Genomic DNA, 26991 nt, shown 5'->3' with positions numbered 1-26991 from the left:
TGATGATCTACTTGAAGTGTGTGTTTTGCTCCCGCTGCATCACGCGGGAGGAGCTGCGTGTCTCCGTCCTGTCAGATTAGACTTCACTCGCGTTTATGTCCATATCGAGATAAAGATAAATAATCTGAATTCAGTGTGCAGTGTACTTTTTGCGGGGGTGAGCAGCAGAGGCGGGGAGAGGCGGGGCTATTGCGTCGTCATTATCAGAAACGGATGACCGTATAGGCGACCACACGGCCCCGTTGGACCCCCCAGAGCGCTCCGTTCCCAGATCTATCCACCTTTGGACCCGTTTGTTGTTTGCAGGGTCTGTTTCTAAGTTGCCGTTACGCGTCGTCGAGCTTAAAGGGCTATAACGCATGAGAAATATGCGGATTCAACCCTTTTTCGTTCCCGTGGAGCCTAGCCTTACACTCAACCAAAGATCTCTCAGGTTGCCACATTGCTGATCTCCTTGAAGGCTGTCTTGATTTTCAGATACTTAATGCAAATGTGGTTATGCATACTTTCACTACTAGGTGTCTTTCAGAGCCTGGATAGCTCATCGGTAGAGCATCAGACTGTTTAATCTGAGGGTCCAGGGTTCAAGTCCCTGTTCAGGCGTAAATCTATTGTGTGATGTGACTCAAGTCCTCTCTAAAGCTAACATTTGTCTGCTAGACCACGTCCGCTTGTTGCATTCGTGGTTAGTCTGTTTCCTACCAACTATCTAGATAAATCCAAGTCACTCACACGTCTTCAAGGTGCCGTTTATAAGTGTCTCATCATTTACACTCAACCAAGATCTCTCAGGTTGCCACATTGCTGATCTCCTTGAAAACTGTATTGATTTTCATTTCATCATTTACACTCAGATACTTAATGCAAATGTGGTTATGCATACTTTCACTACTACTAAGGTGTCTTTCAGAGCCGGATAGCTCAGTCAGTAGAGCATCAGACTTTTAACTGAGGGTCCATGGTTCAAGTCCCTGTTCAGGCGTTAACTATTGTGTGATGTGACTCAGTCCTCTCTAAAGCTAACATTTGTCTGCTAGACCACGTCCGCTTGTTGCATTCGTGGTAGTCTGTTTCCTACCAGACTATCTAGATAAATCCAAGTCACCACATAGGTCTTCAAGGCCCCATTTATAAGTGCCTCATCATTTACCTCAACCAAAGATCTCTCAGGTTGCCACATTGCTGATCTCCTTGAAAGCTGTCTTGATTTTCAGATACTTATGCAAATGTGGTTATGCATACTTCACTACTACTAGGTGTCTTTCAGAGCCTGGATAGCTCAGTCGGTAGAGCATCAGACTTTTAATCTGAGGGTCCAGGGTTCAAGTCCCTGTTCAGGCGTAAATCTATTGTGTGATGTGACTCAAGTCCTCTCTAAAGCTAACATTTGTCTACTAGACCACATCCGCTTGTTGCATTTGTGGTAGTCTGTTTCCTACCAGACTATTCTAGATACATCCAAGTCACTCGCACATGTCTTCAAGAACCCATTATAGTGCCTCATCATTTAGGGCCCCGGCCTCATGGGAACGCATACGGCACAAACGCATCGGAGTAACGCAAACGCAACCGCAAAAAACCTTCCGCCCACACGCAATATACAACCGGATTGTGTCAAGCTCCACGAGACGGCTCCGTTTACATCCAACCGCTGGAAAAGCTGCAGTACATATGCCGAACCTGTACGTGGCGCTGTAACTTCCCCCACAAAAGCAGCAACTTCCTCCACAAAAGCAGCGAAGAAGAATGGTTGTCATGGCTGCACTTCTGTTTATTCTCCTTGGTGGGGGCCGACGGAACCGGGCAGAGTTTTTCGCCGGTCAACGTGTGTTTAAAGTTTAAATCTTCCGGACAAAATTATAAAAGTGCCGGTCAAGGTCTTCATTGTTATTTATTGAGCTTTAAAACAAATGAATAACGACGATATAATGATATATAATCATAAAATACACGGAGGCTGTCTCTTTTTCCTCTCTTCTGACAGCGTCAGTGTCTGTCTCATGCAGCAGCTGATCCTGTAATGAGTGACCCGACAGTAAAAATAAACATATTTATAACTAGTTTAGGTAGTTTGAGAGGTAATTAAAATAGCTAAGGGTGATGATCTGACTTGAAGTGTGTGTTTTGCTCCCGCTGCATCACAGCGGGAGGAGCTGCGTGTCTCCGTCCTGTCAGATTAGACTTCACTCGCGTTTATGTCCATATCGAGATAAAGATAAATAATCTCAATTCAGTGTGCAGTGTACTTTTGCGGGGGTGAGCAGCAGAGGCGGGGAGAGGCGGGGCTATTGCGTCATCATTATCAGAAACGGATGACCGTATAGGCGACCACACGGCCCCGTTGGACCCCCCAGAGCGCTCCGTTCCCAGATCTATCCACCTTTGGACCCGTTGTTGTTTGCAGGGTCTGTTTCTAAGTTTCCGTTACGGCGTCGTCGAGCTTAAAGGGCTATACGCATGAGAAATATGCAGATTCAACCCGTTTTCGTTCCCGTGGAGCCTAGGCCTTACACTCAACCAAAGATCTCTCAGGTTGCCACATTGCTGATCTCCTTGAAGGCTGTCTTGATTTTCAGATACTTAATGCAAATGTGGTTATGCATACTTTCACTACTAAGGTGTCTTTCAGAGCCTGGATAGCTCAGTCGGTAGAGCATCAGACTTTTAATCTGAGGGTCCAGGGTTCAAGTCCCTGTTCAGGCGTAAATCTATTGTGTGATGTGACTCAAGTCCTCTCTAAAGCTAACATTTGTCTGCTAGACCACGTCCGCTTGTTGCATTCGTGGTAGTCTGTTTCCTACCAGACTATCTAGATAAATCCAAGTCACTCACACAGGTCTTCAAGGTGCCGTTTATAAGTGTCTCATCATTTACACTCAACCAAAGATCTCTCAGGTTGCCACATTGCTGATCTCCTTGAAAGCTGTCTTGATTTTCATTTCATCATTTACACTCAGATACTTAATGCAAATGTGGTTATGCATACTTTCACTACTAAGGTGTCTTTCAGAGCCTGGATAGCTCAGTCGGTAGAGCATCAGACTTTTAATCTGAGGCTCCAGGGTTCAAGTCCCTGTTCAGGCGTAAATCTATTGTGTGATGTGACTCAAGTCCTCTCTAAAGCTAACATTTGTCTGCTAGACCACATCCGCTTGTTGCATTCGTGGTAGTCTGTTTCCTACCAGACTATTCTAGATACATCCAAGTCACTCGCACATGTCTTCAAGAACCCATTTATAAGTGCCTCATCATTTAGGCCCCGGCTCCATGGGAACGCATACGGCAAAACGCATCGGAGTAACGCAAACGCAACCGCAAAAAACCTTCCGCCCACACGCAATATACACCGGATTGTGTCAAGCTCCACGAGACGGCTCCGTTTACATCCAACCGCTGGAAAAGCTGCAGTACATATGCCGAACCTGTACGTGGCGCTGTAACTTCCTCCACAAAAGCAGCGAAGAAGAATGGTTGTCATGGCTGCACTTCTGTTTATTCTCCTTGGTGGGGGCCGACGGAACCGGGCAGAGTTTTTCGCCGGTCAACGTGTGTTAAAGTTTAAATCTTCCGGACAAAATTATAAAAGTGCCGGTCAAAGGTCTTCATTGTTATTTATTGAGCTTTAAAACAAATGAATAACGACGATATAATGATATATAATCATAAAATACACGGAGCCTGTCTCTTTTTCCTCTCTTCTGACAGCGTCAGTGTCTGTCTCATGCAGCAGCTGATCCTGTAATGAGTGACCCGACAGTAAAAATAAACATATTTATAACTAGTTTAGGTAGTTTGAGAGGTAATTAAAATAGCTAAGGGTGATGATCTGACTTGAAGTGTGTGTTTTGCTCCCGCTGCATCACAGCGGGAGGAGCTGCGTGTCTCCGTCCTGTCAGATTAGACTTCACTCGCGTTTATGTCCATATCGAGATAAAGATAAATAATCTGAATTCAGTGTGCAGTGTACTTTTGCGGGGGTGAGCAGCAGAGGCGGGGAGAGGCGGGGCTATTGCGTCGTCATTATCAGAAACGGATGACCGTATAGGCGACCACACGGCCCCGTTGGACCCCCCAGAGCGCTCCGTTCCCAGATCTATCCACCTTTGGACCCGTTGTTGTTTGCAGGGTCTGTTTCTAAGTTTCCGTTACGGCGTCGTCGAGCTTAAAGGGCTATACGCATGAGAAATATGCGGATTCAACCCGTTTTCGTTCCCGTGGAGCCTAGGCCTTACACTCAACCAAAGATCTCTCAGGTTGCCACATTGCTGATCTCCTTGAAGGCTGTCTTGATTTTCAGATACTTAATGCAAATGTGGTTATGCATACTTTCACTACTAAGGTGTCTTTCAGAGCCTGGATAGCTCAGTCGGTAGAGCATCAGACTTTTAATCTGAGGGTCCAGGGTTCAAGTCCCTGTTCAGGCGTAAATCTATTGTGTGATGTGACTCAAGTCCTCTCTTAAGCTAACATTTGTCTGCTAGACAAAGTCCGCTTGTTGCATTCGTGGTAGTCTGTTTCCTACCAGACTATCTAGATAAATCCAAGTCACTCGCACAGGTCTTAAAGGCCCCATTTATAAGTGCCTCATCATTTACACTCAACCAAAGATCTCTCAGGTTGCCACATTGCTGATCTCCTTGAAGGCTGTCTTGATTTTCAGATACTTAATGCAAATGTGGTTATGCATACTTTCACTACTAAGGTGTCTTTCAGAGCCTGGATAGCTCAGTTGGTAGAGCATCAGACTTTTAATCTGAGGGTCCAGGGTTCAAGTCCCTGTTCAGGCGTAAATCTATTGTGTGATGTGACTCAAGTCCTCTCTAAAGCTAACATTTGTCTGCTAGACCACGTCCGCTTGTTGCATTCGTGGTAGTCTGTTTCCTACCAGACTATCTAGATAAATCCAAGTCACTCACACAGGTCTTCAAGGTGCCATTTATAAGTGTCTCATCATTTACACTCAACCAAAGATCTCTCAGGTTGCCACATTGCTGATCTCCTTGAAAGCTGTCTTGATTTTCATTTCATCATTTACACTCAGATACTTAATGCAAATGTGGTTATGCATACTTTCACTACTAAGGTGTCTTTCAGAGCCTGGATAGCTCAGTCGGTAGAGCATCAGACTTTTAATCTGAGGGTCCAGGGTTCAAGTCCCTGTTCAGGCGTTAATCTATTGTGTGATGTGACTCAAGTCCTCTCTAAAGCTAACATTTGTCTGCTAGACCACGTCCGCTTGTTGCATTCGTGGTAGTCTGTTTCCTACCAGACTATCTAGATAAATCCAAGTCACTCACACAGGTCTTCAAGGCCCCATTTATAAGTGCCTCATCATTTACACTCAACCAAAGATCTCTCAGGTTGCCACATTGCTGATCTCCTTGAAAGCTGTCTTGATTTTCAGATACTTAATGCAAATGTGGTTATGCATACTTTCACTACTAAGGTGTCTTTCAGAGCCTGGATAGCTCAGTCGGTAGAGCATCAGACTTTTAATCTGAGGGTCCAGGGTTCAAGTCCCTGTTCAGGCGTTAATCTATTGTGTGATGTGACTCAAGTCCTCTCTAAAGCTAACATTTGTCTGCTAGACCACGTCCGCTTGTTGCATTCGTGGTAGTCTGTTTCCTACCAGACTATCTAGATAAATCCAAGTCACTCACATAGGTCTTCAAGGCCCCATTTATAAGTGCCTCATCATTTACACTCAACCAAAGATCTCTCAGGTTGCCACATTGCTGATCTCCTTGAAAGCTGTCTTGATTTTCAGATACTTAATGCAAATGTGGTTATGCATACTTTCACTACTAAGGTGTCTTTCAGAGCCTGGATAGCTCAGTCGGTAGAGCATCAGACTTTTAATCTGAGGGTCCAGGGTTCAAGTCCCTGTTCAGGCGTAAATCTATTGTGTGATGTGACTCAAGTCCTCTCTAAAGCTAACATTTGTCTGCTAGACCACATCCGCTTGTTGCATTCGTGGTAGTCTGTTTCCTACCAGACTATTCTAGATACATCCAAGTCACTCGCACATGTCTTCAAGAACCCATTTATAAGTGCCTCATCATTTAGGCCCCGGCTCCATGGGAACGCATACGGCAAAACGCATCGGAGTAACGCAAACGCAACCGCAAAAAACCTTCCGCCCACACGCAATATACACCGGATTGTGTCAAGCTCCACGAGACGGCTCCGTTTACATCCAACCGCTGGAAAAGCTGCAGTACATATGCCGAACCTGTACGTGGCGCTGTAACTTCCTCCACAAAAGCAGCAACTTCCTCCACAAAAGCAGCAACTTCCTCCACAAAAGCAGCGAAGAAGAATGGTTGTCATGGCTGCACTTCTGTTTATTCTCCTTGGTGGGGGCCGACGGAACCGGGCAGAGTTTTTCGCCGGTCAACGTGTGTTAAAGTTTAAATCTTCCGGACAAAATTATAAAAGTGCCGGTCAAAGGTCTTCATTGTTATTTATTGAGCTTTAAAACAAATGAATAACGACGATATAATGATATATAATCATAAAATACACGGAGGCTGTCTCTTTTTCCTCTCTTCTGACAGCGTCAGTGTCTGTCTCATGCAGCAGCTGATCCTGTAATGAGTGACCCGACAGTAAAAATAAACATATTTATAACTAGTTTAGGTAGTTTGAGAGGTAATTAAAATAGCTAAGGCTGATGATCTGACTTGAAGTGTGTGTTTTGCTCCCGCTGCATCACAGCGGGAGGAGCTGCGTGTCTCCGTCCTGTCAGATTAGACTTCACTCGCGTTTATGTCCATATCGAGATAAAGATAAATAATCTGAATTCAGTGTGCAGTGTACTTTTGCGGGGGTGAGCAGCAGAGGCGGGGAGAGGCGGGGCTATTGCGTCATCATTATCAGAAACGGATGACCGTATAGGCGACCACACGGCCCCGTTGGACCCCCCAGAGCGCTCCGTTCCCAGATCTATCCACCTTTGGACCCGTTGTTGTTTGCAGGGTCTGTTTCTAAGTTTCCGTTACGGCGTCGTCGAGCTTAAAGGGCTATACGCATGAGAAATATGCAGATTCAACCCGTTTTCGTTCCCGTGGAGCCTAGGCCTTACACTCAACCAAAGATCTCTCAGGTTGCCACATTGCTGATCTCCTTGAAGGCTGTCTTGATTTTCAGATACTTAATGCAAATGTGGTTATGCATACTTTCACTACTAAGGTGTCTTTCAGAGCCTGGATAGCTCAGTCGGTAGAGCATCAGACTTTTAATCTGAGGGTCCAGGGTTCAAGTCCCTGTTCAGGCGTAAATCTATTGTGTGATGTGACTCAAGTCCTCTCTAAAGCTAACATTTGTCTGCTAGACCACGTCCGCTTGTTGCATTCGTGGTAGTCTGTTTCCTACCAGACTATCTAGATAAATCCAAGTCACTCACACAGGTCTTCAAGGTGCCGTTTATAAGTGTCTCATCATTTACACTCAACCAAAGATCTCTCAGGTTGCCACATTGCTGATCTCCTTGAAAGCTGTCTTGATTTTCATTTCATCATTTACACTCAGATACTTAATGCAAATGTGGTTATGCATACTTTCACTACTAAGGTGTCTTTCAGAGCCTGGATAGCTCAGTCGGTAGAGCATCAGACTTTTAATCTGAGGGTCCAGGGTTCAAGTCCCTGTTCAGGCATAAATCTATTGTGTGATGTGACTCAAGTCCTCTCTAAAGCTAACATTTGTCTGCTAGACCACATCCGCTTGTTGCATTCGTGGTAGTCTGTTTCCTACCAGACTATTCTAGATACATCCAAGTCACTCGCACATGTCTTCAAGAACCCATTTATAAGTGCCTCATCATTTAGGCCCCGGCTCCATGGGAACGCATACGGCAAAACGCATCGGAGTAACGCAAACGCAACCGCAAAAAAACCTTCCGCCCACACGCAATATACACCGGATTGTGTCAAGCTCCACGAGACGGCTCCGTTTACATCCAACCGCTGGAAAAGCTGCAGTACATATGCCGAACCTGTACGTGGCGCTGTAACTTCCTCCACAAAAGCAGCGAAGAAGAATGGTTGTCATGGCTGCACTTCTGTTTATTCTCCTTGGTGGGGGCCGACGGAACCGGGCAGAGTTTTTCGCCGGTCAACGTGTGTTAAAGTTTAAATCTTCCGGACAAAATTATAAAAGTGCCGGTCAAAGGTCTTCATTGTTATTTATTGAGCTTTAAAACAAATGAATAACGACGATATAATGATATATAATCATAAAATACACGGAGCCTGTCTCTTTTTCCTCTCTTCTGACAGCGTCAGTGTCTGTCTCATGCAGCAGCTGATCCTGTAATGAGTGACCCGACAGTAAAAATAAACATATTTATAACTAGTTTAGGTAGTTTGAGAGGTAATTAAAATAGCTAAGGGTGATGATCTGACTTGAAGTGTGTGTTTTGCTCCCGCTGCATCACAGCGGGAGGAGCTGCGTGTCTCCGTCCTGTCAGATTAGACTTCACTCGCGTTTATGTCCATATCGAGATAAAGATAAATAATCTGAATTCAGTGTGCAGTGTACTTTTGCGGGGGTGAGCAGCAGAGGCGGGGAGAGGCGGGGCTATTGCGTCGTCATTATCAGAAACGGATGACCGTATAGGCGACCACACGGCCCCGTTGGACCCCCCAGAGCGCTCCGTTCCCAGATCTATCCACCTTTGGACCCGTTGTTGTTTGCAGGGTCTGTTTCTAAGTTTCCGTTACGGCGTCGTCGAGCTTAAAGGGCTATACGCATGAGAAATATGCAGATTCAACACGTTTTCGTTCCCGTGGAGCCTAGGCCTTACACTCAACCAAAGATCTCTCAGGTTGCCACATTGCTGATCTCCTTGAAGGCTGTCTTGATTTTCAGATACTTAATGCAAATGTGGTTATGCATACTTTCACTACTAAGGTGTCTTTCAGAGCCTGGATAGCTCAGTCGGTAGAGCATCAGACTTTTAATCTGAGGGTCCAGGGTTCAAGTCCCTGTTCAGGCGTAAATCTATTGTGTGATGTGACTCAAGTCCTCTCTTAAGCTAACATTTGTCTGCTAGACAAAGTCCGCTTGTTGCATTCGTGGTAGTCTGTTTCCTACCAGACTATCTAGATAAATCCAAGTCACTCGCACAGGTCTTAAAGGCCCCATTTATAAGTGCCTCATCATTTACACTCAACCAAAGATCTCTCAGGTTGCCACATTGCTGATCTCCTTGAAGGCTGTCTTGATTTTCAGATACTTAATGCAAATGTGGTTATGCATACTTTCACTACTAAGGTGTCTTTCAGAGCCTGGATAGCTCAGTTGGTAGAGCATCAGACTTTTAATCTGAGGGTCCAGGGTTCAAGTCCCTGTTCAGGCGTAAATCTATTGTGTGATGTGACTCAAGTCCTCTCTAAAGCTAACATTTGTCTGCTAGACCACGTCCGCTTGTTGCATTCGTGGTAGTCTGTTTCCTACCAGACTATCTAGATAAATCCAAGTCACTCACACAGGTCTTCAAGGTGCCGTTTATAAGTGTCTCATCATTTACACTCAACCAAAGATCTCTCAGGTTGCCACATTGCTGATCTCCTTGAAAACTGTATTGATTTTCATTTCATCATTTACACTCAGATACTTAATGCAAATGTGGTTATGCATACTTTCACTACTAAGGTGTCTTTCAGAGCCTGGATAGCTCAGTCAGTAGAGCATCAGACTTTTAATCTGAGGGTCCAGGGTTCAAGTCCCTGTTCAGGCGTTAATCTATTGTGTGATGTGACTCAAGTCCTCTCTAAAGCTAACATTTGTCTGCTAGACCACGTCCGCTTGTTGCATTCGTGGTAGTCTGTTTCCTACCAGACTATCTAGATAAATCCAAGTCACTCACACAGGTCTTCAAGGCCCCATTTATAAGTGCCTCATCATTTACACTCAACCAAAGATCTCTCAGGTTGCCACATTGCTGATCTCCTTGAAAGCTGTCTTGATTTTCAGATACTTAATGCAAATGTGGTTATGCATACTTTCACTACTAAGGTGTCTTTCAGAGCCTGGATAGCTCAGTCAGTAGAGCATCAGACTTTTAATCTGAGGGTCCATGGTTCAAGTCCCTGTTCAGGCGTTAATCTATTGTGTGATGTGACTCAAGTCCTCTCTAAAGCTAACATTTGTCTGCTAGACCACGTCCGCTTGTTGCATTCGTGGTAGTCTGTTTCCTACCAGACTATCTAGATAAATCCAAGTCACTCACATAGGTCTTCAAGGCCCCATTTATAAGTGCCTCATCATTTACACTCAACCAAAGATCTCTCAGGTTGCCACATTGCTGATCTCCTTGAAAGCTGTCTTGATTTTCAGATACTTAATGCAAATGTGGTTATGCATACTTTCACTACTAAGGTGTCTTTCAGAGCCTGGATAGCTCAGTCGGTAGAGCATCAGACTTTTAATCTGAGGGTCCAGGGTTCAAGTCCCTGTTCAGGCGTAAATCTATTGTGTGATGTGACTCAAGTCCTCTCTAAAGCTAACATTTGTCTGCTAGACCACATCCGCTTGTTGCATTCGTGGTAGTCTGTTTCCTACCAGACTATTCTAGATACATCCAAGTCACTCGCACATGTCTTCAAGAACCCATTTATAAGTGCCTCATCATTTAGGCCCCGGCTCCATGGGAACGCATACGGCAAAACGCATCGGAGTAACGCAAACGCAACCGCAAAAAACCTTCCGCCCACACGCAATATACACCGGATTGTGTCAAGCTCCACGAGACGGCTCCGTTTACATCCAACCGCTGGAAAAGCTGCAGTACATATGCCGAACCTGTACGTGGCGCTGTAACTTCCTCCACAAAAGCAGCAACTTCCTCCACAAAAGCAGCGAAGAAGAATGGTTGTCATGGCTGCACTTCTGTTTATTCTCCTTGGTGGGGGCCGACGGAACCGGGCAGAGTTTTTCGCCGGTCAACGTGTGTTAAAGTTTAAATCTTCCGGACAAAATTATAAAAGTGCCGGTCAAAGGTCTTCATTGTTATTTATTGAGCTTTAAAACAAATGAATAACGACGATATAATGATATATAATCATAAAAAACACGGAGGCTGTCTCTTTTTCCTCTCTTCTGACAGCGTCAGTGTCTGTCTCATGCAGCAGCTGATCCTGTAATGAGTGACCCGACAGTAAAAATAAACATATTTATAACTAGTTTAGGTAGTTTGAGAGGTAATTAAAATAGCTAAGGGTGATGATCTGACTTGAAGTGTGTGTTTTGCTCCCGCTGCATCACAGCGGGAGGAGCTGCGTGTCTCCGTCCTGTCAGATTAGACTTCACTCGCGTTTATGTCCATATCGAGATAAAGATAAATAATCTGAATTCAGTGTGCAGTGTACTTTTGCGGGGGTGAGCAGCAGAGGCGGGGAGAGGCGGGGCTATTGCGTCGTCATTATCAGAAACGGATGACCGTATAGGCGACCACACGGCCCCGTTGGACCCCCCAGAGCGCTCCGTTCCCAGATCTATCTGTTACGTTACGGCGTCGTCGAGTTTAAAGGGCTATACGCATGAGAAATATGCGGATTCAACCCGTTTTCGTTCCCGTGGAGCCTAGGCCTTACACTCAACCAAAGATCTCTCAGGTTGCCACATTGCTGATCTCCTTGAAGGCTGTCTTGATTTTCAGATACTTAATGCAAATGTGGTTATGCATACTTTCACTACTAAGGTGTCTTTCAGAGCCTGGATAGCTCAGTCGGTAGAGCATCAGACTTTTAATCTGAGGGTCCAGGGTTCAAGTCCCTGTTCAGGCGTAAATCTATTGTGTGATGTGACTCAAGTCCTCTCTAAAGCTAACATTTGTCTGCTACACAAAGTCCGCTTGTTGCATTCGTGGTAGTCTGTTTCCTACCAGACTATCTAGATAAATCCAAGTCACTCACACAGGTCTTCAAGGCCCCATTTATAAGTGCCTCATCATTTACACTCAACCAAAGATCTCTCAGGTTGCCACATTGCTGATCTCCTTGAAGGCTGTCTTGATTTTCAGATACTTAATGCAAATGTGGTTATGCATACTTTCACTACTAAGGTGTCTTTCAGAGCCTGGATAGCTCAGTCGGTAGAGCATCAGACTTTTAATCTGAGGGTCCAGGGTTCAAGTCCCTGTTCAGGCGTAAATCTATTGTGTGATGTGACTCAAGTCCTCTCTAAAGCTAACATTTGTCTGCTACAGATGGAGCCTCTTATTTTGGACCCCAGCATACAGCTTCCTGCCTACTGCCAGCCCGTTACCTGCCTAAGACCTGCCAAAGACCAGTATTCAGGAATGTTAGGCCCTCCCACTATTCTCCAATTTCAGGGTTTAACCAGGAGATGGCGCTATATATTAAATAACTATGGCCAAACTAAGACTTAGTTTTTCACAAGAGACAATGCAGATATTATATAAAAAACTAAAGTTAAAATCTTGTTTTTAATGCCCCAAGAGCAATAACATCTTGTCACAAGCTTTTTGGAAGAAAAAGACTTCAAGAGACCTGTAGTTGACTAATTACAGGCCTCAATAAAGTTCTGCCATTGGTTGTGAAAAACAACGGTGGACATAGTGGAAAGTGAAATTGAGATTGTCAAATTTAATAAAAATACAAAATAATGTATCTGTGTACGTGTTTTACTATATGTGATCTGCATGCACTTATGGGGAGGAGCAAAAAACACACACTTCAAGTCAGATCATCACCCTTAGCTATTTCAATTACCTCTCAAACAACCTAAACTAGTTATAAATGTTTATTTTAAATAAAGTCTTTATGACTCGGAATATGAATAAAATGGGTCCGTTACAGTTTGTTTTCATCTGATTTCAAATAAACAAAGTCTTGGCTTTCAGAATATTAAACTTGTTTCGGCAAATTTAGATGATAAATACAACTATGAAGCCGACCCCCCTCTGAGTGAATACCTGTTAACTTAATTGTTAACACAATAAAAATGATAACAAGAAAAGTTCATGTTTTATCAAGATGATGGGTTTCCCTAACGCTCAGAGTCGCAACGACTAATTACAGGCCTCAATAAAGTTCTGCCATTGGTTGTGAAAAACAACGGTGGACATAGTGGAAAGTGAAATTGACATTGTCGAATTTAATAAAAATACAAAATAATGTATCTGTGTACGTGTTTTATGTGATCTGCATGCACTTATCAAACATCTAATTAAAGAATGGTAGCTGTACCTCTCAAACAACCTAAACTAGTTATAAATGTTTATTTTAAATAAAGTCTTTATGACTCGGAATATGAATAAAATGGGACCGTTACAGTTTGTTTTCATCTGATTTCAAATAAACAAAGTCTTGGCTTTCAGAATATTAAACTTGTTTCGGCAAATTTAGATGATAAACTTTAAACTTTCACACACGTTGACCGGCGAAAAACTCTGCCCCGTTCACCGACCCCCCTCTGAGTGAATACCCAAGATATCTTGGTTTGATTTGGTTTGATTTGGAGAATTTATTTAGCTACTTGGCACTAAGAGTACAGATATGTCTACCCTTTCTTTTCAGAGTGTAATATCTGCATTTTCTCTTTTGGTTTGAATAGGAGAAGGGCAATGGTTATCGATGGTGCTTTTAATGCCTATTGTATACGAACTGTGTGATTTATATTGCTTTTCAAATGCATATAAGCCCCCCATTTACACTGCACTTCCCCGTCAAGAAAATGAATAGCACTTAGTTAGATCACTTTACAGATCAGGTTGGACCAGCCCTGTCGCTACTCTCTGCATTTCCTACTGCAGATAAAAAAAAAGCTACAAATATGTATTTCTTAATAAACTAAATAGGCCACCATTGGTAGCAGTTCTCATTATATACTTCTCAGTATACTTCCCCCACCCGCCCACTGTTTGTTGCTTTTTGACATGTAAATAGTTAACTACCCCCCTCTGAGTGAATACCTGTTGTACCTGTCCGGGGCTAAGCCCATAGGACGATGCTCTGATGTCATCACCCTCGCACATTGGTCATATGTTTATGAGATCACTGTGATTCACTTCTCCGCGGCTCCTCCGTGCAGAGAGGCCCCCCCCCCGTTGACAATTCACGAGCGTCTAACTCTCTCCCCCCCTCCCCCGTCGCACCTTCTAACAGAACCCCCCCCCCCCCCCCCCCCCATATCTGGATTTGGCCCACAGACCTAGAGAGTAGCAAAATACAGTGAGTCCTAAACACAAGTAGTCAGGGTTCATTTATAACGCTTATTTTGATTTATTTTTCTCAAATGATGCTGTATGTTTCACTTTCTGAAAGCGTTAGAATCGCACATGAAAAATATTGAAAGCTGCCAGCTGCCCTCGGCCATGTCTTTGGCGGTGATCCAAGCTTCGGTACCACAGTGGATAAAGTTAGTAATACATTTATAGGCTACTGATCAAATGTCAATACATTACATAAGTCTTATTCTCATTCATACTTAATTTATTTCTTCTTCTGTCAGTATGAACACAAAAAACTAACCGGTATTACATTTCATTCTAAAGTTTACGGTCTAAAAAGGTATTTAAAACAGATAATTTGTCGTTGCTTTTGGCATAAGCAGTCAGAGGAAACATAACGTTCTCAGTAAGATTCCTTGAAGAACTAGAGCACAAGAACCAAAGTAAGCTTTACTTTCAATGAACCTTCAATATAGACCTAACATGTGAAGAAACATACTTTATTTAAAATAAACATTTATAACTAGTTTAGGTTGTTTGAGAGGTAATTGAAATAGCTAAGGGTGATGATCTGCGAACACAAACTACAGACTGCTGGAGAAGAGATATCACAGGGGGGGGGGGGGGTTGGGACACACACATTCCGATGGCCAATTCGTTTTAAACAAAGAGTAGGCTATACTCAACATAGTGGGGTGGGGGCTGGTGAACGGTATGGTCAATGTTTGTAAACACTGTGACATTTTGACTTTATTTGATCATTTCAGTTAAAAACTAACGTTCATATTTCATATTACTGTTTTGCCTGGCTGGACCTGTAATTTACAGGAAAGGAGTGCACGCTACTAAAGAGACACGCTACCATGGAAACCAAACAATGGTGTTGCTGTATTGAAGTCCGAGTGGAAACAGTCATATTTGGAGCGTTATGTTAGAATGAAACAGCGAGGCCGTGACTCACAAAAAAAAAAGTGTTACTTCACTAACTGTAAGCTTGTCACTCAGAGTAACCTACAGTTAACTTAACTGTTGGAAAAGAAAGATCAGAGGGGGAGAGAGCTGTGATGGGCCATTAGGAGTGTGAACACACAGCTGAGAGCTGCCGTTTCATTCTGACTATTTAAAAAACGGTAACAACGGACTATTTTTCTTAGCGGATGCATGTAAATTTAAATCAATACATACAACTATTTTTTAAATCAATAAAAATATTTTCTAAATCCATAAAAGCATTTTAATTAATATTGGGAGTCATGTCGTTACTTTGTGGCCATGTAATAAGCGGGATAATTTGCAGCGACTTGGTCATTATGGGGAAAAATAACACCCAGGGATCAAGATCCCTCCGCGACGCGACGCGGAGGGATCAGTAATTTTTAGTGAATTACTGAGTTTAGGCACGTTAATAACATTTTAATGAAGTTGAATACAGTATATTCATATTTGTCAGTGATTTCATGTCAATTCGGCGAACATAAACGATTAAATTAGGATTACAAATCGAGAGCCGGCTGCTGTTCGTTACGGCAACCCAACTAGGACACTTGACACAGTGGCTTTTGGCAAAGCACACAAAGAAAACAAAAAAAACCGAGAGAGATGAGTTATTGTTATTACAACGTGACTTCACTATTATTTAACAACTATTTTTATTGGGTTCTTTTATTTGGGGTTAAGTACATTGTCAGAATAAGTGAGAAATGGATTTAACTTCTGTTAGACAGCTATCATACTGAATAAATATTTATGCAAAAATGTATGGCATTAATAATGTATATCTAATTACATTTAAAAATGTATGGCATTAATAATGTATATCTAATTACATTAACTGTGAATGTCTTTCATTTTATTTAAAATGAAATAAAATTACATAAAACATTTTCCATAAAAAAGTTGATTCAAGAACAAATCAGTACTTTTCTTATATGACTATTATTGCTAAATTTGAAAGGTCTTTACCAGCTTTGGAATTATATATATATATTAGGGCTGTCAGTCGATTAAAATATTTAATCGCGATTAATCGCATGATTGTCCATAGTTAATCGCGATTAATCGCAAATTAATCGCACATTTTTTATCTGTTCTAAATGTACCTTAGAGGGATATTTTTCAAGTTTTTAATACTCTTATCAACATATGAGTGGACAAATATGCTTTATATGTTTGTTTATTATCATTTGAATAATGACAAATATTCTCATGAATATTAAACACAACAACCTGAACATTACAAATATTCGCCTCAATTCAACCTGGAACCTCTCTCATACAATAATACATTGTGTGTGTGTGTGTGTGTGTGTGTGTGTGTGTGTGTGTGTGTGTGTGTGTGTGTGTGTGTGTGTGTGTGTGTGTGTGTGTGTGTGTGTGTGTGTGTGTGTGTGTGTGTGTGTGTGTGTGTGTGTGTGTGTGTGTGTGTGTGTGTGTGTGTGTGTGTGTGTGAATGAATGAATGTGGAGACACTGTGATGGATCGTTAGAGCTATGTGCAGCTCAAGCTCGAACGGGAGCTGCCTGGACGTTGCAATCATGTTGCGCGCACTATCCGTGCTGAGTGTGCTGACTTTTCGTACAATGTCCCACTGTCTGGCTACCTGCATCAAGTCAAGTGCTCGGCGCAGTTGTCGGCGAAATGTCATTGAAACAGCTCCTTATATCCGTTAGCACAGCTAGCTAGCACCAGATGCTAACAACAACAACACGTAAGGTGTGCCTCGCTCGCGCGAGTCGCGCCACACGTACACACACCCTCCCGGTCCTCCCGATGGCCAGTCCGGGCCTGCCGGTGAGCGTGGAAGTGTGGTCTGCCACAAGCGGGCGTCAGGAGCGGGGCTGTCAGCATCAGCTTGTAGATGGTATTTTAAACTCGATGCGCTCTGAAACTATGGCGGCCGAGGACAAAAAATACACATGCGTTAATCGCGTTAAAATAATTAGTGGCGTTAATTTTTTTTTGCGTTAACGCGTTATTAACGCGTTAACTTGACAGCCCTAATATATATATAGCACCTTTTGCCATCCCATCTCTACTGACAATCATTAACACTTAGATTTTATGATATCGTAAGCATCTTCAGTGATTGACTTAAACATTGAGAATGTATTTATTAACTTCTGACATTTTCATATACAAATGTGATCATACACCAACACACTTTTTTTAATTGAGTTGTGCAACATGGCGGACCATCTCGCACATGCGCACATGCATAACATCTCGCACATGCGCATAACAACATGGTGATGTTTTGTAAATGATTACATGTTTTATTTAGCACAGACTATGATCCTATCCGTGACATATGGATCTTAACAAAGATCCGCTATACATTAGTACCAGATATACTGTACACGGACATTTTAGTGAACCAGACCAGCTGTTTCCGCCGGGTCTTCACTTCCCGGGCATCACGTTGTTTACAAGTGTGTTCAGATGCTAAATAAAAGTTTAGCTTGTACTTTTGATACCCCGCCTCTCGGCACCACAACATCCAGTTTACTGTATTTCACATGAGCGATGTCGAACATTGAAAAGTCCTTATAAAATCTCTGTTATTAGATCAGTACTTTTCTTATATGACTATTATTGACTTGAACACTGAGAATGTATTTATTAACTTCAGACATTTGAAATATTTGAAATCAGATGAAAACAAACTGTAACGGACCCTGCCGTGTTATCTATGATTACTATGCCTTACTGTACATTCATAATTTCAGCCGGAGGTAGGTGGTAGGCGTTGCGGAGGAGCAGATTGCGAGTGAGGTGCCTGTTCTAAACGAACTATTCCAGCTGTTATAAAGCATTAAATAAAAAGTAAGCAAGGAATACAGAATGTTTCGTTACGTAACTTTGTTGAGAATATGGTCATGTACATGTAATACATGGGATCATTTGCAGCGACTTGGTCATTGTGGGGAAAAATAACACCCATCCTGATCGTTTCAATGAAGTTGAATACAGAATATTCATATTTGTCAGTGATTTCATGTCAATTCGGCGAACATAAACATCAATGATGATGATTAAATTAGGATTAAAAATCGGGAGAGCCGGCTCGTTCGTTTTTTACGACTAAACAACATTATTTAAATGATTACATGTCTTATTTAGCACAGACTATGATCCTATCCGTGACATATGGATCTTAACAACAAAGAAGTTGATTTCACATGACTCCAGTGTGGAACCCCACTGCACCCCCTGGTGGATCAATGATCCATTGCAGCTGGCTTCACAATAATTAAATGTATTTATCACGGGGGCGGTATCAAGTCAGACTGGGGGCCGGCCGGCCATCACGGAACGTGCACGAACCGATCACGACCCTCGCATTTTAAACTGTCCAAAATAAGACGCTTCATCTGTAGACAAAGTCCGCTTGTTGCATTCGTGGTAGTCTGTTTCCTACCAGACTATTCTAGATACATCCAAGTCACTCGCACATGTCTTCAAGAACCCATTTATAAGTGCCTCATCATTTAGGCCCCGGCTCCACGGGAACGCATACGGCAAAACGCATCGGAGTAACGCAAACGCAACCGCAAAAAACCTTCCGCCCACACGCAATATACACCGGATTGTGTCAAGCTCCACGAGACAGCTCCGTTTACATCCAACCGCTGGAAAAGCTGCAGTACATATGCCGAACCTGTACGTGGCGCTGTAACTTCCTCCACAAAAGCAGCGAAGAAGAATGGTTGTCATGGCTGCACTTCTGTTTATTCTCCTTGGTGGGGGCCGACGGAACCGGGCAGAGTTTTTCGCCGGTCAACGTGTGTTAAAGTTTAAATCTTCCGGACAAATTATAAAAGTGCCGGTCAAAGGTCTTCATTGTTATTTATTGAGCTTTAAAACAAATGAATAACGACGATATAATGATATATAATCATAAAATACACGGAGCCTGTCTCTTTTTCCTCTCTTCTGACAGCGTCAGTGTCTGTCTCATGCAGCAGCTGATCCTGTAATGAGTGACCCGACAGTAAAAATAAACATATTTATAACTAGTTTAGGTAGTTTGAGAGGTAATTAAAATAGCTAAGGGTGATGATCTGACTTGAAGTGTGTGTTTTGCTCCCGCTGCATCACAGCGGGAGGAGCTGCGTGTCTCCGTCCTGTCAGATTAGACTTCACTCGCGTTTATGTCCATATCGAGATAAAGATAAATAATCTGAATTCAGTGTGCAGTGTACTTTAGCGGGGGTGAGCAGCAGAGGCGGGGAGAGGCGGGGCTATTGCGGCGTCATTGTCAGAAACGGATGACCGTATAGGCGACCACACGGCCCCGTTGGACCCCCCAGAGCGCTCCGTTCCCAGATCTATCCACCTTTGGACCCGTTGTCGTTTGTAGGGTCTGTTTCTAAGTTTCCGTTACGGCGTCGTCGAGCTTAAAGGGCTATACGCATGAGAAATATGCAGATTCAACCCGTTTTCGTTCCCGTGGAGCCTAGGCCTTACACTCAACCAAAGATCTCTCAGGTTGCCACATTGCTGATCTCCTTGAAGGCTGTCTTGATTTTCAGATACTTAATGCAAATGTGGTTATGCATACTTTCACTACTAAGGTGTCTTTCAGAGCCTGGATAGCTCAGTCGGTAGAGCATCAGACTTTTAATCTGAGGGTCCAGGGTTCAAGTCCCTGTTCAGGCGTAAATCTATTGTGTGATGTGACTCAAGTCCTCTCTAAAGCTAACATTTGTCTGCTAGACCACATCCGCTTGTTGCATTCGTGGTAGTCTGTTTCCTACCAGACTATCTAGATAAATCCAAGTCACTCACACAGGTCTTCAAGGCCCCATTTATAAGTGCCTCATCATTTACACTCAACCAAAGATCTCTCAGGTTGCCACATTGCTGATCTCCTTGAAAGCTGTCTTGATTTTCAGATACTTAATGCAAATGTGGTTATGCATACTTTCACTACTAAGGTGTCTTTCAGAGCCTGGATAGCTCAGTCGGTAGAGCATCAGACTTTTAATCTGAGGGTCCAGGGTTCATGTCCCTGTTCAAGCGTAAATCTATTGTGTGATGTGACTCAAGTCCTCTCTAAAGCTAACATTTGTCTGCAAGACAAAGTCCGCTTGTTGCATTCGTGGTAGTCTGTTTCCTACCAGACTATCTAGATAAATCCAAGTCACTCATGCCCCTTTCACACCGGCGCTTTTCCAGCTCCTGCTGGGAGCTAGAGCCTGAAAAGCGCCGGTTTTTCCTGTTCACACCGCAGCGGCGGCGCGTCATAGCTCCGGAATGCGGTTCACTTCCAGCTCCAAAAAATTGTCGGTCCAGAGGCAAGAGCTTCGGAGCTATGACGCGGCGTCGCTTACGTCTCTTACGTCGAGGCGTGCAGGAAACCTTACTTTGACCATCCGTTCGCTGTTATTGATCATTGTGGAGATACATGGGCTGTACAGGTTGTCATGTCCGACTATCAGAAGTAGAATCATAATGAAAAATACGCCGGTAAAATGTGCCTGTAGAAAACGGCTTAGCAAGTAGTCAGTTTAGCTTCGGTTGCTATGCTAACATCACCCATGTTATACCAGAGAAACTTTCATAACAGCGTTGTGATGCCAAACAGCGTCAATTCAGACTGACACACATTCACTTAAGGGGAACTGGGGATATGTATCAGCTGCTTGTGTGACAGTCAGACAGTGAATACTTTAGAGCCGTGTGAGCTAACCCGGAGCTAACGGGAGAATAAACTCCCGTGGAAGTGCAGCCAGCACTGCAGCGGTCGGTAAATGCCGCTGAAACACATTAATAAACAATGAACCACGGCACTCTGGAGAAAAGTATAAGGTTGGAGAAGTCGTTATTTAATTTAATCTGGCTTCGTATGATTAAAAGCAACACGACCCGACGCAGTCCCCGGCCCGTTGTTGTTGTGGGAGAAAATCAGCGACGTAAACTGTGACGTCATGACGCAGCAGCGGCAGCTCTGGGCAGTGTGAACAGAGCGGGAGCTGAAAAGGGAAACGGGAGCTGAACCAGAAAAGCTCTCGCGAGGAGCTAGAAAGTGAAAAGCGCCGGTGTGAAAGCCGCATCACATAGGTCTTCAAGGCCCCATTTATAAGTGCCTCATCATTTACACTCAACCAAAGATCTCTCAGGTTGCCACATTGCTGATCTCCTTGAAAGCTGTCTTGATTTTCAGATACTTAATGCAAATGTAGTTATGCATACTTTCACTACTAAGGTGTCTTTCAGAACCTGGATAGCTCAGTCGGTAGAGCATCAGACTTTTAATCTGAGGGTCCAGGGTTCAAGTCCCTGTTCAGGCGTAAATCTATTGTGTGATGTGACTCAAGTCCTCTCTAAAGCTAACATTTGTCTGCTAAACCACATCTGCTTGTTGCATTCGTGGTAGTCTGTTTCCTACCAGACTATTCTAGATACATCCAAGTCACTCGCACATGTCTTCAAGAACCCATTTTTAAGTGCCTCATCATTTAGGCCCCGGCTCCATGGGAACGCATACGGCAAAACGCATCGGAGTAACGCAAACGCAACCGCAAAAAACCTTCCGCCCACACGCAATATACACCGGATTGTGTCAAGCTCCACGAGACGGCTCCGTTTACATCCAACCGCTGGAAAAGCTGCAGTACATATGCCGAACCTGTACGTGGCGCTGTAACTTCCTCCACAAAAGCAGCGAAGAAGAATGGTTGTCATGGCTGCACTTCTGTTTATTCTCCTTGGTGGGGGCCGACGGAACCGGGCAGAGTTTTTCGCCGGTCAACGTGTGTTAAAGTTTAAATCTTCTGGACAAAATTATAAAAGTGCCGGTCAAAGGTCTTCATTGTTATTTATTGAGCTTTAAAACAAATGAATAACGACGATATAATGATATATAATCATAAAATACACGGAGCCTGTCTCTTTTTCCTCTCTTCTGACAGCGTCAGTGTCTGTCTCATGCAGCAGCTGATCCTGTAATGAGTGACCCGACAGTAAAAATAAACATATTTATAACTAGTTTAGGTAGTTTGAGAGGTAATTAAAATAGCTAAGGGTGATGATCTGACTTGAAGTGTGTGTTTTGCTCCCGCTGCATCACAGCGGGAGGAGCTGCGTGTCTCCGTCCTGTCAGATTAGACTTCACTCGCGTTTATGTCCATATCGAGATAAAGATAAATAATCTGAATTCAGTGTGCAGTGTACTTTTGCGGGGGTGAGCAGCAGAGGCGGGGAGAGGCGGGGCTATTGCGTCGTCATTATCAGAAACGGATGACCGTATAGGCGACCACACGGCCCCGTTGGACCCCCCAGAGCGCTCCGTTCCCAGATCTATCCACCTTTGGACCCGTTGTTGTTTGCAGGGTCTGTTTCTAAGTTTCCGTTACGGCGTCGTCGAGCTTAAAGGGCTATACGCATGAGAAATATGCGGATTCAACCCGTTTTCGTTCCCGTGGAGCCTAGGCCTTACACTCAACCAAAGATCTCTCAGGTTGCCACATTGCTGATCTCCTTGAAGGCTGTCTTGATTTTCAGATACTTAATGCAAATGTGGTTATGCATACTTTCACTACTAAGGTGTCTTTCAGAGCCTGGATAGCTCAGTCGGTAGAGCATCAGACTTTTAATCTGAGGGTCCAGGGTTCAAGTCCCTGTTCAGGCGTTAATCTATTGTGTGATGTGACTCAAGTCCTCTCTAAAGCTAACATTTGTCTGCTAGACCACGTCCGCTTGTTGCATTCGTGGTAGTCTGTTTCCTACCAGACTATCTAGATAAATCCAAGTCACTCACATAGGTCTTCAAGGCCCCATTTATAAGTGCCTCATCATTTACACTCAACCAAAGATCTCTCAGGTTGCCACATTGCTGATCTCCTTGAAAGCTGTCTTGATTTTCATTTCATCATTTCCACACAGATACTTAATGCAAATGTGTTTATGCATACTTTCACTACTAAGGTGTCTTTCAGAGCCTGGATAGCTCAGTCGGTAGAGCATCAGACTTTTAATCTGAGGGTCCAGGGTTCAAGTCCCTGTTCAGGCGTAAATATAGTGTGTGATGTGACTCAAGTCCTCTGTAAAGCTAACATTTGTCTGCAAGACAAAGTCCGCTTGTTGCATTTGTGCAAGTCTATTTCCTACCAGACTATCTAGATACATCCAAGTCACTCACACAGGTCTTCAAGGCCCCATTTATAAGTGCCTCATCATTTACACTCAACCAAAGATCTCTCAGTTTGCCACATTGCTGATCTCCTTGAAAGCTGTCTTGATTTTCATTTCATCATTTACACTCAGATACTTAATGCAAATGTGGTTATGCATACTTTCACTACTAAGGTGTCTTTCAGAGCCTGGATAGCTCAGTCGGTAGAGCATCAGACTTTTAATCTGAGGGTCCAGGGTTCAAGTCCCTGTTCAGGCGTAAATCTATTGTGTGATGTGACTCAAGTCCTCTCTAAAGCAAACATTTGTCTGATAGACCACGTCCGCTTGTTGCATTCGTGGTAGTCTGTTTCCGACCAGACTATCTAGATACATCCAAGTCACTCGCACATGTCTTCAAGAACCCATTTATAAGTGCCTCATCATTTACACTCAACCAAAGATCTCTCAGGTTGCCACATTGCTGATCACCTTGAAGGCTGTCTTGATTTTCAGATACTTAATGCAAATGTGGTTATGCATACTTTCACTACTAAGGTGTCTTTCAGAGCCTGGATAGCTCAGTCGGTAGAGCATCAGACTTTTAATCTGAGGGTCCAGGGTTCAAGTCCCTGTTCAGGCGTAAATCTATTGTGTGATGTGACTCAAGTCCTCTCTAAAGCTAACATTTGTCTGCTAGACCACGTCCGCTTGTTGCATTCGTGGTAGTCTGTTTCTGACCAGACTATCTAGATACATCCAAGTCACTCGCACATGTCTTCAAGAACCCATTTATAAGTGCCTCATCATTTACACTCAACCAAAGATCTCTCAGGTTGCCACATTGCTGATCTCCTTGAAGGCTGTCTTGATTTTCAGATACTTAATGCAAATGTGGTTATGCATACTTTCACTACTAAGGTGTCTTTCAGAGCCTGGATAGCTCAGTCGGTAGAGCATCAGACTTTTAATCTGAGGGTCCAGGGTTCAAGTCCCTGTTCAGGCGTAAATATAGTGTGTGATGTGACTCAAGTCCTCTGTAAAGCTAACATTTGTCTGATAGACCACGTCCGCTTGTTGCATTCGTGGTAGTCTGTTTCCGACCAGACTATCTAGATACATCCAAGTGGCTCGCACATGTCTTCAAGAACCCATTTATAAGTGCCTCATCATTTACACTCAACCAAAGATCTCTCAGGTTGCCACATTGCTGATCTCCTTGAAGGCTGTCTTGATTTTCAGATACTTAATGCAAATGTGGTTATGCATACTTTCACTACTAAGGTGTCTTTCAGAGCCTGGATAGCTCAGTCGGTAGAGCATCAGACTTTTAATCTGAGGGTCCAGGGTTCAAGTCCCTGTTCAGGCGTAAATATAGTGTGTGATGTGACTCAAGTCCTCTGTAAAGCTAACATTTGTCTGATAGACCACGTCCGCTTGTTGCATTCGTGGTAGTCTGTTTCCGACCAGACTATCTAGATACATCCAAGTGGCTCGCACATGTCTTCAAGAACCCATTTATAAGTGCCTCATCATTTACACTCAACCAAAGATCTCTCAGGTTGCCACATTGCTGATCTCCTTGAAGGCTGTCTTGATTTTCAGATACTTAATGCAAATGTGGTTATGCATACTTTCACTACTAAGGTGTCTTTCAGAGCCTGGATAGCTCAGTCGGTAGAGCATCAGACTTTTAATCTGAGGGTCCAGGGTTCAAGTCCCTGTTCAGGCGTAAATATAGTGTGTGATGTGACTCAAGTCCTCTGTAAAGCTAACATTTGTCTGCAAGACAAAGTCAGCTTGTTGCATTTGTGCAAGTCTATTTCCTACCAGACTATCTAGATACATCCAAGTCACTCACACAGGTCTTCAAGGCCCCATTTATAAGTGCCTCATCATTTACACTCAACCAAAGATCTCTCAGGTTGCCACATTGCTGATCTCCTTGAAGGCTGTCTTGATTTTCAGATACTTAATGCAAATGTGGTTATGCATACTTTCACTACTAAGGTGTCTTTCAGAGCCTGGATAGCTCAGTCGGTAGAGCATCAGACTTTTAATCTGAGGGTCCAGGGTTCAAGTCCCTGTTCAGGTGTAAATCTATTGTGTGATGTGACTCAAGTCCTCTCTAAAGCTAACATTTGTCTGCTAAACCACATCCGCTTGTTGCATTCGTGGTAGTCTGTTTCCTACCAGACTATTCTAGATACATCCAATGCCCCTTTCACACCAACGCAACTCCGGTTCAAGCTCCGTGCTAGAGCTTTTCTGGTTCAGAACCGGTTCTTCGGTTTAGCGCCGGCTCTTTTCACACCGCTCAGAGCCCGACTGGTGCTGCCGCTGCTGCGTCATGACGTCACAGTTTACGTCGCTGAGTTTCTCCCCAACGCCGGAGCTCACCTCACAACAACAACGGGCCGGGGACTGCGTTGCTTTTAATCATACGAAGCCAGATTAAATTAAATAACGACTTCTCCAACCTTATACTTTTCTCCAGAGTGCCGTGGTTCATTGTTTACTAATGTGTTTCAGCGGCATTTACCGACCGCTGCAGTGCTGCTGCTCTTCCAAGAGTGTATTCTCCCGTTAGCTCCGGGTTAGCTCACACGGCTCTAAAGTATTCACTGTCTGACTGTCACACAAGCAGCTGATACATATCCCCAGTTCCCCTTAAGTGAATGTGTGTCAGTCTGAATTGACGCTGTTTGGTGTCAGTCTGAATTGACGCTGTTTGGCATCACAACGCTGTTATGAAAGTTTCTCTGGTATAACATGGGTGATGTTAGCATAGCAACCGAAGCTAAACTGACTAAGCAGTTTTCTACGGGCACTTTTTACTGACGTATTTTTCATTATGATTCTACTTGTGATAGTCGGACATGACAACCTGTGCAGCCCATGTATTGATTCCATCCGATAGCTGCTATAATAACAAACAAAACGTCTGCCTGCTCTCCACAATGATCAATAACAGCGAACGGATGGTCAAAGTAAGGTACAAATAAACAGAATCACACAAAGCCTGGTTAGTGTTGCCTGACTTTATAAAGTGTGTTTTTTTTAACAAGTGTGTGGATGCGTTCTAGTCACTTTGCTCAGCACTACTGCTTGTTACAACTTTTATTTGCCGTACTCGCCTTAAGTGTTAGCTCAGGTTAATCTCGCCCCCCTCCGACGTAAGCGTGACGTATGCGGTTCTTGCTTCTAGACGGACAACTTTTTGGTGCTCGAAATGAACCGGATTCCGGAGCTATGACGCTGCTCCGCTGCGGTGTGAACAGGAAAACCCGGTGCTTTTCAAGCACCAGCACCGAACCGGCCCTGAAACACCGTTGGTGTGAAAGGGGTACAAGTCACTCGCACATGTCTTCAAGAACCCATTTATAAGTGCCTCATCATTTACACTCAACCAAAGATCTCTCAGGTTGCCACATTGCTGATCTCCTTGAAGGCTGTCTTGATTTTCAGATACTTAATGCAAATGTGGTTATGCATACTTTCACTACTAAGGTGTCTTTCAGAGCCTGGATAGCTCAGTCGGTAGAGCATCAGACTTTTAATCTGAGGGTCCAGGGTTCAAGTCCCTGTTCAGGCGTAAATCTATTGTGTGATGTGACTCAAGTCCTCTCTAAAGCTAACATTTGTCTGATAGACCACGTCCGCTTGTTGCATTCGTGGTA

General features: G+C 43.6%; 1 protein-coding gene and 25 non-coding genes across 26 annotated transcripts in view; all 26 read left to right on the top strand.

The window, feature by feature from the left end:
- itpr3 (inositol 1,4,5-trisphosphate receptor, type 3) overlaps nt 1-26991 on the top strand; it is a 66426-nt gene that overhangs the window by 2993 nt on the left and 36442 nt on the right. The window lies entirely within an intron of this gene.
- Nucleotides 1269-1341, top strand: trnak-uuu. Its single transcript has one exon. It is a non-coding gene; the product is annotated as a tRNA-Lys (tRNA).
- Nucleotides 2631-2703, top strand: trnak-uuu. Its single transcript has one exon. It is a non-coding gene; the product is annotated as a tRNA-Lys (tRNA).
- trnak-uuu lies at nt 3012-3084 on the top strand. Its single transcript has one exon. It is a non-coding gene; the product is annotated as a tRNA-Lys (tRNA).
- On the top strand, nt 4352-4424 carry trnak-uuu. The gene has a single exon. It is a non-coding gene; the product is annotated as a tRNA-Lys (tRNA).
- trnak-uuu lies at nt 4715-4787 on the top strand. The gene has a single exon. It is a non-coding gene; the product is annotated as a tRNA-Lys (tRNA).
- trnak-uuu lies at nt 5096-5168 on the top strand. The gene has a single exon. It is a non-coding gene; the product is annotated as a tRNA-Lys (tRNA).
- trnak-uuu lies at nt 5459-5531 on the top strand. Its single transcript has one exon. It is a non-coding gene; the product is annotated as a tRNA-Lys (tRNA).
- On the top strand, nt 5822-5894 carry trnak-uuu. Its single transcript has one exon. It is a non-coding gene; the product is annotated as a tRNA-Lys (tRNA).
- On the top strand, nt 7204-7276 carry trnak-uuu. Its single transcript has one exon. It is a non-coding gene; the product is annotated as a tRNA-Lys (tRNA).
- Nucleotides 7585-7657, top strand: trnak-uuu. The gene has a single exon. It is a non-coding gene; the product is annotated as a tRNA-Lys (tRNA).
- On the top strand, nt 8926-8998 carry trnak-uuu. The gene has a single exon. It is a non-coding gene; the product is annotated as a tRNA-Lys (tRNA).
- On the top strand, nt 9289-9361 carry trnak-uuu. The gene has a single exon. It is a non-coding gene; the product is annotated as a tRNA-Lys (tRNA).
- Nucleotides 10396-10468, top strand: trnak-uuu. Its single transcript has one exon. It is a non-coding gene; the product is annotated as a tRNA-Lys (tRNA).
- On the top strand, nt 11717-11789 carry trnak-uuu. Its single transcript has one exon. It is a non-coding gene; the product is annotated as a tRNA-Lys (tRNA).
- trnak-uuu lies at nt 12080-12152 on the top strand. Its single transcript has one exon. It is a non-coding gene; the product is annotated as a tRNA-Lys (tRNA).
- Nucleotides 19783-19855, top strand: trnak-uuu. Its single transcript has one exon. It is a non-coding gene; the product is annotated as a tRNA-Lys (tRNA).
- On the top strand, nt 22757-22829 carry trnak-uuu. The gene has a single exon. It is a non-coding gene; the product is annotated as a tRNA-Lys (tRNA).
- trnak-uuu lies at nt 23138-23210 on the top strand. The gene has a single exon. It is a non-coding gene; the product is annotated as a tRNA-Lys (tRNA).
- trnak-uuu lies at nt 23519-23591 on the top strand. Its single transcript has one exon. It is a non-coding gene; the product is annotated as a tRNA-Lys (tRNA).
- trnak-uuu lies at nt 23882-23954 on the top strand. The gene has a single exon. It is a non-coding gene; the product is annotated as a tRNA-Lys (tRNA).
- On the top strand, nt 24245-24317 carry trnak-uuu. The gene has a single exon. It is a non-coding gene; the product is annotated as a tRNA-Lys (tRNA).
- trnak-uuu lies at nt 24608-24680 on the top strand. The gene has a single exon. It is a non-coding gene; the product is annotated as a tRNA-Lys (tRNA).
- On the top strand, nt 24971-25043 carry trnak-uuu. Its single transcript has one exon. It is a non-coding gene; the product is annotated as a tRNA-Lys (tRNA).
- On the top strand, nt 25334-25406 carry trnak-uuu. Its single transcript has one exon. It is a non-coding gene; the product is annotated as a tRNA-Lys (tRNA).
- trnak-uuu lies at nt 26834-26906 on the top strand. The gene has a single exon. It is a non-coding gene; the product is annotated as a tRNA-Lys (tRNA).

This window comes from Trematomus bernacchii, unplaced genomic scaffold (assembly GCF_902827165.1).
Source record: "Trematomus bernacchii unplaced genomic scaffold, fTreBer1.1, whole genome shotgun sequence".
NCBI lineage: Eukaryota > Metazoa > Chordata > Actinopteri > Perciformes > Nototheniidae > Trematomus > Trematomus bernacchii.
Note: the sequence above shows the minus strand (reverse complement) of the source record. Positions and strands in the feature narration are given on the sequence as shown.